This window comes from Gymnodraco acuticeps, unplaced genomic scaffold, assembly GCF_902827175.1.
Source record: "Gymnodraco acuticeps unplaced genomic scaffold, fGymAcu1.1, whole genome shotgun sequence".
In the NCBI taxonomy this organism is placed as follows: Eukaryota; Metazoa; Chordata; class Actinopteri; order Perciformes; family Bathydraconidae; genus Gymnodraco; species Gymnodraco acuticeps.
The window spans coordinates 439565-451025 of NW_022990629.1; positions in this window are offsets into that span (position 1 = coordinate 439565).

Genomic DNA, 11461 nt, shown 5'->3' on the forward strand with positions numbered 1-11461 from the left:
TTTAGTAACTCAATGAGAGAGTAATGTCAAATGACAGTACAATTGATCAATCATATCTTCCCTCTAAATGGGCGGGCTTTATTTTCGCGGACTTTATGAAAAGTTCCGCCCGCTGTGAGGTCTATGCAAGAGGTGCAGTGACGCGTCCTAAAACTCGGAAGTAAGCTTCGCTCGGATTCCCCAAGCCCCCAGGAAGTGCGCCGGACTCAGATGAAAATATTCGTGCTGGCCAAACGGCGGTACTACACTTCCGTTTGGTTGCCAGGCCCGGAAACACTTTTTCCCATTGACTTACATGGGGAAAGAGTGGTCTGTAACTCGTTGGATAATTTTTTTTAAACTAAATAAACTACCCAGTATGAACACTTGTATAGCCCTTATTAAAAACATTCGTTCCTCAAGTTGTAAAAATGTGCTAATAACGTTATTCTGAGAGTTATTTCCCTCTGCATTATGAACGCGCATCTAACCCACGGGACCGCGCCGCCCGGCACGTTCATGTTACGTGTCCCGACCAATCAGAGCACACTGTGCTCACAGGGAGGGTGGTGCTGGAGCTATTGGAGCTACAACGAGCCGTTAAAGGCAGAGAGTGAAATTCAGTGAATACACGTAGTTTACAGAGATGCTGTATGAGAAACCAATGTGAGTTGCGTTTATCTTTACCCATGGATAAGAACGGATCAATATCGTCTTACTGCCATCCCACGGAGCTGTAATAATGGATATATTGCACATGTTTGCTGTAATTCATTATCATACTACATGGGCTGTATGATTACATCTTGTACCGTAAATGTTGTATTAAATAAAGTTAATATTACCGACATTATTACATTACATTTCATTATTAACGTCCCTGTAGCTTCGTATTGCACTAAGAAGCTTATTGCACTGTATATAAATATATATATATATATACAGTGCAATAATTATTTCATGCTAAATGAAGCTCTGTTGGATATCACTAGATCCTGTTACAGCGTAATATAAGTACATAACGATTGATGTGTACATTAGCATCATTACTAGCTAGCCGCTAGCTGCTAACTGCCGCCTCGTTCATATCAAATCCATGATAACAACAATTACCATGCTGTCATGAACGTGCGGTGCTGTTACGTGTACGCAAATTGACGTGCTTGATGTGAACGAGCATTTTGGTTAAAGTTGCGCATGCTCTATGAGTGCACATACGGGTACTTCTCAGGCATGCTGGGTAATCTGTGACGTTTCACTCTCTCAAAAGTTTGGCCATTTTATCATCATGCGCTAATGAGCAGCTCTCATAGGAATGAATGAGGCCCCGCCTCCCACGCTGTATCCAGTTCTTATTATACATCCATGGGATTCCCCCGACAGAAAGCAATGGGATTTCTCCATAGGATTTTGGAAAATAGCTCGACATAAGGTCTGTGGAAAACGAACCTGTTAGATAAATGCACGTTTTGTTCAGCCGGATAATATCGACATGTCTACCCTACTTTTATTATTTTCGAATCATAAATCTAATCGATAGATTTATGATCGATAGATTTATGATTAGCATAAGTTCGTTCATGATGGCTCACTTCAGTGATAGTGATGACTTCGTTGCGAAATTATTATCCGAGTCATTTTCAAGATTGAGTTCCAATGATAAACTGGAGTGGCAAAGGATCAGCTGAATGACCCGCAAGTGCTTCATCCAAAAGGACAGGAGGATGGACTTTGTGTTTGAGTGATTTGATCATCAAAGGTAGGCCTATGTCATTTTAAATGCGGGCCGCCGTGCCGACTTAGTTCATTTGTAATTGTTACTTGGCTGTGGGTGCCCTGTCATGATAGGTGTTTATATAAATGGTGTTGTTTTGTGTGGTAAAGGGTCGCTGTCATTGATGCGTTTTGCACCCCGGACCGCTGTTTTGATAGATGGTAATTATCATTACACCTGGGTAAAACAGAGTCCATTCTCTTCGGTTCGAAACATAATCTCAGCAAATCCGACGACTTCTCAGTTGCAGTGGGCGACATTATTGTCACAAGTAAGAAGGAAATTACATACCTAGGATCTATTCTTGAGGCAAACCTCTCCTGTGATAAAATGGCATCCAATGTAATAAAAAAAGTCAATCAAAGAACTAGATTCCTATACCGGATCTCCTCTCTGGTAAACAAAAACACCCTGAAAACTCTGGCAGGAGCACTCATTCAAGGGTACTATGACTATGCTTGCACGTCATGGTACCATAGCACCTCCAAGGCGCTAAAAATAAAACTTCAAACATCGCAAAATAAACTGGTCAGACTACTGCTTGACCTTTCATCTAGAACCATCCTCACCTCTGCCCACTTTGACAACCTAGGATGGCTTAGAGTAGACGACAGAGTACAGCTACTTGCAATGGGCCTGGTCTACAAGATCCACTACACCTCTATGGTACCCATGTACATGTCAAAATTATTCCCAAAGGTCAAGGAATACCATGATCATAACACCAGAGGGAGCTCCACAAATCATGTGAAACCCAGATTTGGCACAAAAAAGGGGGAATACACGTTTCGCAATTATGCCACATCAAGGTGGAACGCTCTTCCCACAACTGTAAAGGAAAGTAAAACTATACTTACCTTCAAAACCTCTCTTAAAGAGCACCTTCGGGGGAGAGCATTGCAAAACTGGCCCCGGTAATGGTACAAATCTCAACCTGTCGTTCAATGGACAGCTTCCCCCCCCCCATCTATGTATATACTCGCATTTTAGACTCTGTTACTAACTGTATATCTGTAGACTTGGTATGTCTTAAATGTCCGGTTAGGATGTATTAGAACAAAATCTAAAATGAAAATTGTAAATAAGCAATCTGTATGTAAAAAACCACCTGTATGTAAATTGTAAATAAGCCATCTGTATGTCAAATATGTCTTATATGTCTTAAATGATATGATGAATTGGAAATGGGGGACCCTGATGTAAACAAGACCAAAGTCTTTCTCTGGTCTGCATCCCCTTAACAATTGTATGTTTTGAGCTGTACTGTACTGTACCCAATATACAAGCTGTTAATAAACTTTTCAATCAATCAATCAATCGCTGAAGTATACGCTGAGACGTAATATCTCTTCATTTTTTTCGAGGGAAGGGGGGGGGGGGGGTCAGAGGGCCTAGGTATAAAAGTCACGGCTCGCCACTGCGACTGACAGTTTATTTTAAACATTGTCACAGCTCACATGATAGGTACCTGTCAGCCAATAAGACAGATGTTTATTTCCATTCAACTCTCAGGTTGGTTTGGTGTCTTGCCTCTCTTGCATTCACTGAACACGGGAAATTACATTCCTGCCGTCCTCTCTAGTGTCATGATGAGGTTCAGGTAAAGCACGGTTAATATATTATATTATTGACTCAATAATATAATACATGACTTTGAGAGTAGGCAATCTAGGCATATTTGTTAGCAGATTTAGACTTATACCTTTTGTCTCCTGCCGCCCCACCTCTTCCCACATACAATATAAAAATAAAAATACAAAATATATTTTAAATATTTTTTTTTTTTTATTTTTTTTTTTTTAATAAACAAGGTAAATATTATATAATTGGTATCAGTAAAATGTATAATCTACAATAAAATCTCGTTTAAAATTGTGTTACGACGATGTCTAAAGTTACTGATACAGATGAAGCACTCCAGATCAGACTCAGGTGGGTGTGTCCCAGTCAAAAGCCCAGCGGATGCCAGCGGCTGGGGGTGTTGCCAAATTGCTAGAGGGCGTTGCCCAATTTCCCCATTTGTTCAATTACAGGATTTAACCATGAGATGGCGCTTCATTCACAAAATACACAAAGACAACTGGGTGTTGATGAACTTAGTCTGTTTGCAATTTTTGCAGCTCTGCAGTTGTGTTTGCTGAATACTGTAGCATTTAATCACTTATTTGTTACTGTATGGTTTTCACAAGCTACTATAATGAAAACACATCAATATTTTAGATCAAATAAAGTATATAGTTTGCTTTATGCAGTATATTTCTTGTAATATTGTTGGGGTGTTTTTACACAGTACAGTAGATTGAAGTAAATCAACTTATTCATTAAGATAAGATAAGATGGACCTTTATTAATCCCGTGGGGAAATTCAGTAGTTCAAACAGCAACAGGGTGAGAGTGAAAAACAGGACAGCACAGATTCACACAGATTAATAAAATCAAAAATAAGATGAGTGATGAATAAGAAATGAATAAAACTAAAATATAATTATCATATCATGTATTATAATGTATTGTATTATTAAGTAATATCATACATTAACCCCATTATAGCAGATGCCACATTGAATGGATGAACACATTTATGCATCAATAATTACAACAGAGTATTTCTAAATACAAGTTGTAAAAATACTTATATGTATTTAATATTAACCCTTTGGAGTCAACCGTCACGCCGGCGTGATCAGATCACATGACCTGTGCCGCATAATAACAACAGTCCGGACAACATTGCCGTGTGTTTCTGTCGAAAGTACTGGCTTGAAACTATATCCCAGTATTTGTTTCATGCAAAAAGACCCAGTAAACACGGAGAGACGATGATATCAAGTTAATACATTTCAAAAGTATGAAAAATGGAAGCACATATTTTAATATCTTCGCCGCATTTGATCATTTTACGAAACGGAAAATACTGGAAACTGTAGATCCTGCTCAACAGGATGTATATGTGTATTTCTGTCGAAAGTACTGGCTTGAAACTATATGCCAGTCTTTGTTTCATGCAAAAAGACCCAATAAACAGACAAAAATAAACACGGACATACGATGATATAAAGTTAATACAGATATATTTCAGAAGTATGAATAATGGAAGCACATATTTTAATATCTTCGCCGTATTTGATAATTTTACGAAACGGAAAATACTGGAAACTGTAGATTCTGCTCAACAGGATGTATTTACCAGGGAGGGGGTGAGGTAATCAGGTAAACGGAGTGATACGAAACGAGATGAAAAGAGACGAAGAGGGACGGCGGGAAATGAGAGAGACGAAGATATACGAAGACAGGCGGCGGGAGACGAAGAGAGACGGCGGGAGACTGGATTGAAGTAAAGTGACAGACAAACATTGAGAATTTAGATAGATTTAGAGTTTTGAAGATTCAACTATGATGTTGCCCTCTGTGTCGTATTGACAGAAACCGCTTTGAAGCGCGGCACAGATAAAAACAGAAAAAACTGATTTTTGTACATAATGTGTATATATATATATTTGTATTATATTTATAATAACTTTTGCCTTATCAGAATGAAATCCCATGCTACCTCAATCAAACTTTCACATTATCATAGTGACATCCCATGTATATATTTCCAGCTTTTAAATGGTTTCGTTGTGTATGTTTGTGTTACCTATGAAAAATAATGTGATTTTGGGTCCAAAATGTTCATATAGTAGAAGATCACTGCTCTAAACAAAGTCAAAAATCCTACATCCAAACGAAATAAATATAATTAATTATGATGAATACGTTAAGTCTTGTTCATTGTTTTTCACTTTTATTAAATGTTTGATATTTCCGGTGGAAATGGTGGACTATCGGACATTCAAAATGCAGCATATTTTCACTCTTACACACATATATTCTCCTTTTACATACATACATTTTCACTCTTACACACATATATTCTCCTTTTACATACATACATCTTCACTCTCACACACATATATTCTCCTTTTACATACATACATTTTCACTCTCACACACGTATATATACTCACACATTCATACATTTTGCTCTCATATTATCATATTTCAATGCACACATTCATATATTGTCACTCACACATTCATGCATTTTGTTCTCATATTCATATAATTTAATGCTCATATTTATACATTTTGCTCTCATGCGAAATCTACTAAAACAAAGTATGTCATGGTAGTGGTCAGCTGTTAAACACAAAAGTGTATCTTAAGGGCTGTACATATAATAAGCCTGTTGTCAATTTTAGACACAGGCTTATTATATTTACAGCTCTTAATAACATTCATTTTCTGGACTCAATGTGTGTCTTGGCCGTTTTCTTTGTTCCAAGCAAACGAGTGCTTTTTGTTTTGAAATCACTTCCGTGAGTTTCGCGGGCCTCCCCCTTCGCTCCACTGACCATCAGACCATTTAGTAAGGTAACAAGCAAAAGGGCAAAAACGCCTCTCAGACGCTCTTCCGTTTACTTTTTTAATAAAGAAAAACAAATGGTCCGTAGATACACGGACTCATAGAGCCTATGTATGTATACTGTAAGGAGAATGTATGTGCGTGAGAGGACCAGTATGAATTACGGGATAGAAATATGCAAACACAAACCTACAGACTGGGGGATGGGAGATCACAGGAGTGGGGGGGGGGGGGGGGGGGGGGGAGAGCTGTGGAATGTGACCCTTGGGAGAATTCCTCCACACATTCCGATGGCCAATTCGTTTTAAACAAAGAGTTCGCAACACAGGACAGCATATGCAACATGGGGGGTGGGGGCTGGTGAACGGTCTGGTCAATGTTTGTAAACACAATCCCCAGGATGTGTCCTAATCAGCAGCCGGGTAAATGAGAGACTGAGGAGCCCCCGAAAAACAGATCCCGAAATAGCTCGTCCTGGTTTCCGCAGCAGATAGGCCTACAGTATGGTGTCTGTTATGTCAGTCATTTTAAATAAAACGTTGAAAACTGAACTTGAAAATGGTTTCCTCTTTTTATTTTATTTATCATTTTCGTGACGGGGAGACGTGTGTGATTAAAAATTAATTTGCAGAAATGTAAAGTGATCTAACTAAGTTCTATTCATATTCTTGACGGGAAGAGCAGTGTAAATGGGTGGCCATATGCATTTGAAAAGCAATATAAATCACACAGTTATTATACAATAGGCTATAAAAGCACCATCGATAACCATTACCTTTCTCCAATTCAAACTTTGGACGGGAAAAAAAGGAAGGTGTACATGGTTGGGCTATACTGTAGGCCCAGGGGCGGCGGGTGCTGGAGGCTAGGGAAGGCTAAGCCTTCCCAAATATTTGTGTAATCTGGTAAAATAAAAATATAATGTCTTTGACATTAGCGCTGCTATGCAGCCACCTGTGCCCTGTACCACGAAGCCAGTTCAACAGACCCTGGATATGCTTGAGTTATCTTAACTAACCCTAACAAACGAGATCTCGCTAAACGGTCCTACGGCGCTGGTTATCAACTCGGTAAATCAAGCCAGGGTTTCTCTCTCCAGCTGAGAGCGCGTTCACGTGAAAGGGGCGGGGTTAGCTACATTTGACCAATCACAAACAGGGACAAGTGTACTGACAGCGCAACATCATACTTCATTAATGAAAAGTAAACTAATATTAGACAAATATGAACTTTAAACATCCATGATGACTTAAACATATAATCCAGGATACAAGCCACATAGTTGCACCTGCAAGGAGAATACAGAACAACTCGTTAAAAAATAAACTACCGAGTGTTTGAAACAAGCGGAAAACTGTGGGGTAGAGCCGGGAAGCCAATACGGAAGTGCCACACACTGCAGTTCATATATTGGCCGATAGGCGATGGCTGCAGAAAGGAGCAATTTCCATAGACCCCATGTTAAAATGCCCAACTTTACAGCAGAAAAAAACATGTTTCTACCCCTGGCTCCAGACATTTTATTATCGATATAGTTAGATTCCACCTTCATGATTATGGATCTGTGAATTAATTGTTTTCTAACGCGACCCTTTTATTTATATTAGGTCTTAAAGTTTGTGCATAAATTAGGGCGTGGTCACATTGAGTGACGGCTCTGTCAAGTGCCTGCTGCTGCTAGCTTCTTGTCTCTCTGCTAGCTGCTCCGTGAAGCTACAGGGACTCTGCCTGCTCAGCTCATCCAGGAAACACAACTTGAAGCCGGCCGTGGTTGTTTGTTCTTCATGCTTACATATCGGACTATTGTGACTCGCTCTGCGGTTAAAACAGACGGTGCATGAATGCGGTTTTGCGGTAAGTGAAATTCTAGTGCTTTATTTACGTGTTAATGATTTTAATCAGCTACGTAATGAATGGTAAGGCTTGGGTTAGCATGTAAGCTAGTGGTAGCTACATCGGTGCTAACGATTGTAATCGTAGCCTCCAAGTTAAAATCATAGACTGTATATATAAAGGTTACAACGAAATAGACAAGTGTTAAGTGGGATAATACTGTTGAACAAACGGCTTCTGTTTGAGGTTGATAACATAAGGTTACATCCTTGTAACTTAGAGATATTTTATTATGTAGGTAGAACTGTATGCATCTAAGGTTAATTTAAATTGGCTATGCTCAAGTATGTAGACAAGCTAATGTCGAAGTAGTGTATGTGAAATCAACCTCACAATAAGATGTGTATATTACAATTATTAATGTCATATTTCAAGATGATTACTTAGATATTACAATATGGTTGGTTGAGCTGGAGTTCATTATTGAGCTTACACGTTAACGTCACAGTCATCTGAAGAACGAACCCAAACCTTGTTGTTTTTATTAATTGTATTACCAAATGGGTATCAAATAAACAGTAAGCATTGGTAACACAACTTCCAAAGTTACAGTAAAATAAAAAGGCCCCTGTCCCTGACTCGGACAATACACAATCCAACATGTTCAACAGAAGAGAATCAGTTATATTGTTTGTACACATGGTACTTATATATATATATATATATATATCTGTTTGTTTAAGGTGTCCAGGTGATGCAGACAGGCTGGACCAGAGAGTGAGAGACAGAACTGGACTCCTCACAGCAGTGAACTTCAGCACAGGTACAAAGACTATTTTTTCATACTGTACAAAGAATCAAGAAAGATATTGGTTTAAATTAATGAAGTATTGACTTGAATACACTGATATACATTCCATTAAACAATACTAAATACTAGATCACCTACACATCAGTTAAGTTGAGGGTTTTTTCCATGCAAAAAGTTACATTTAGATGATAACAAGCAATATGACTTTGTCAGCTTTCTAATTTAATGTATTGAAGGCAAAGATATTTAACACATAGGGAGAACTGCTACTATTTATCTCTCAATATTGTCTATAAAAAACGTGGTAAAAGTTATTCTTTCAGTGAGACAACAGAGCAAGCTTCTACAGTTGCACTACGTTTTGATAACAGTTAAATATTATTTTGATAATAACATATATTTCAATGTTGATGAACTTCATACTGTTCATTCATAATCTGATTGTCTTTGTAGCTCATTGTTGAAATAAAAAAAAAACATTACAATTACAAAATAATTATATCTACAGCCCCTAAACACACAAACACACCGCTTTCATAAATAACACACTTGTTCTGCAATAATATGTTTTATGTTTCCTGTCATTTTTGTTAGGAAAGGACATGCCTGAAAGACAGGACATTTTCTCCTTCTCTGAGGGTCAAGAAGAACATCCAAGAGGAACATTAAAAGCTGATGTTATGAGATTTCAAGACCAGTACAGGACATTCACTAAGAAACTACTTTTATTGTAAAAACAGTCAGCTGATCGAATGCAGCTATTTCCACATCTACACTCCATCAGCTGATTATTTCTATTTGCCTCACTTTATGAGCTTCACAACATGTACCTTGTTTTGCAACGTCACAAATAAATGGGGCCAATCTTCAGTCAGATGTGAATGTGTAATCTAACATTTTCAGTAAGAATAATGGACAAAAGGAGTGCAAATACAAATACAATTTATTGAAATGTGAACCAAAAGTTAATAAAATGTTTTAAATAAAAAGCACATATGGACAGAAGGTGTAAACCTATTAAATGTATTAAACACATTTAGTCAAATAAAGTGACAGACTAGGCCTGTGCAGTTGGTATCAGCTTTGCCCAGCATGGGCTCCTTCATCAGCCCTGGTCCTCCTCGCAGAGGAAAGACCCTCAGTCCTCCTCACAGAGGAAAGACCCTCAGTCCTCTCCAAACCAACAGACAGGACGTCCATCACACGGAGGTTTCTCCCTGAAGTCTCTGCAGCTCTCTGGACACCACGCTGTCTCAATCCGTCCACACTGAATATGAGATTGGGAAAATGAAAATAATAAATGCTTTAGACAATAAGAAACATAAAGTTGACTGTTGAGTTGCTCAGTTTTGTTAGATTGTCAATACTATTACTGTATAACTAATATGTCAGGTTAAGAGGCACATTCAAATAAAGATTGGTCTTTAAATACATTTTGTCTTTTGAATTGTTTGTCTAAAGTAAAGGATCTATAATTGGTACTTAGTTTTAATGATAGTCTGGTTATTATGCTGTTTGGAGGAGGCCTCACAGGTAAGAGCGCTAACTAGCTACCATCACATGTACCTTAGCTTGACTTAAATGTATTAAACGTAAAGTTAAGTGATATCAAAATATAAATAACTAATGTCATGCAAACATATTAATATTTGCTTGATTCCAGTGTTGAATTTAGCACAATTGCATACAAACGTTAAAGGGTTTTAAGATTCTGAAGTATTATGCTAAAAGCTCAATAACTTAGATTATTATTTATAGTTTTGCTGAATAGTTTCATGTCCGCTTACCTTAGAAACGTAAAATGCGACGGCAGCGTGCAGATGGGGAGCATGTTAGCTTAGCTTGGTAGCTTCAGCTAGCTCTGGAACTTCCAGCTCGGTGGCAGCAGGTCCCGCCTCGGCTCCGCCTCTTTGCCCTTATTTGGAGCAGGCTCGAGAAGGCGGGAGTTGAACTCTGGCGTCACTGTCGAGCCGTTAGTGGCCGACTCCGCCTACTAAGGGCTTCACGGCAACTCTGCAGAATCCTATGGGTGACGTCACGGACCCTACGTCCATTTATATATACAGTCTATGGTTTGAAAGCGTACAACAGTTTTATGATACTGCCCCATCTAAAACACGAGGGGATCTGACTTTATTACATTTGAGTTGAGTGTTTCGTCAACTTAATGTGTTGCTTAAAATAATACGTCTGCATACAGTATATGTGACAATGTAACTAAGTATTGCACGGCCAGATACGGCTCGAGAAGCTGACTCAGATAAGGAAATATTGTGATATCGATGATCTGATTGATGTTGTGATGTCAGTGTGATATGAATGATAAGTGCGACACGTCGGCGTCTTCTCTGCATACGGCAGTTTAAACTGCATTTCCTTTTTCCTGTCATATGACTTGATAGATTTAAACTCCGCACACTGAGCTCTGATCAGTCTGCAGGCGGTGCTTTCACTGAGTTGATCTCTTTTCTATAGACGCCGGAGGCGGGCAGCGTAAGATGAAAACAAAAGTTATTTAGCCTTCCCAAACCTGAGCCTCACGCGCCGCCTATGTGTAGGCCTACTGTATACATAGGCCATTCAAGCTAGAGTTCTTCTGGAAATGTTCACATCAGGCACCTTCAAGTTAAACAATACTAAACAATTAACACAGTAGGCC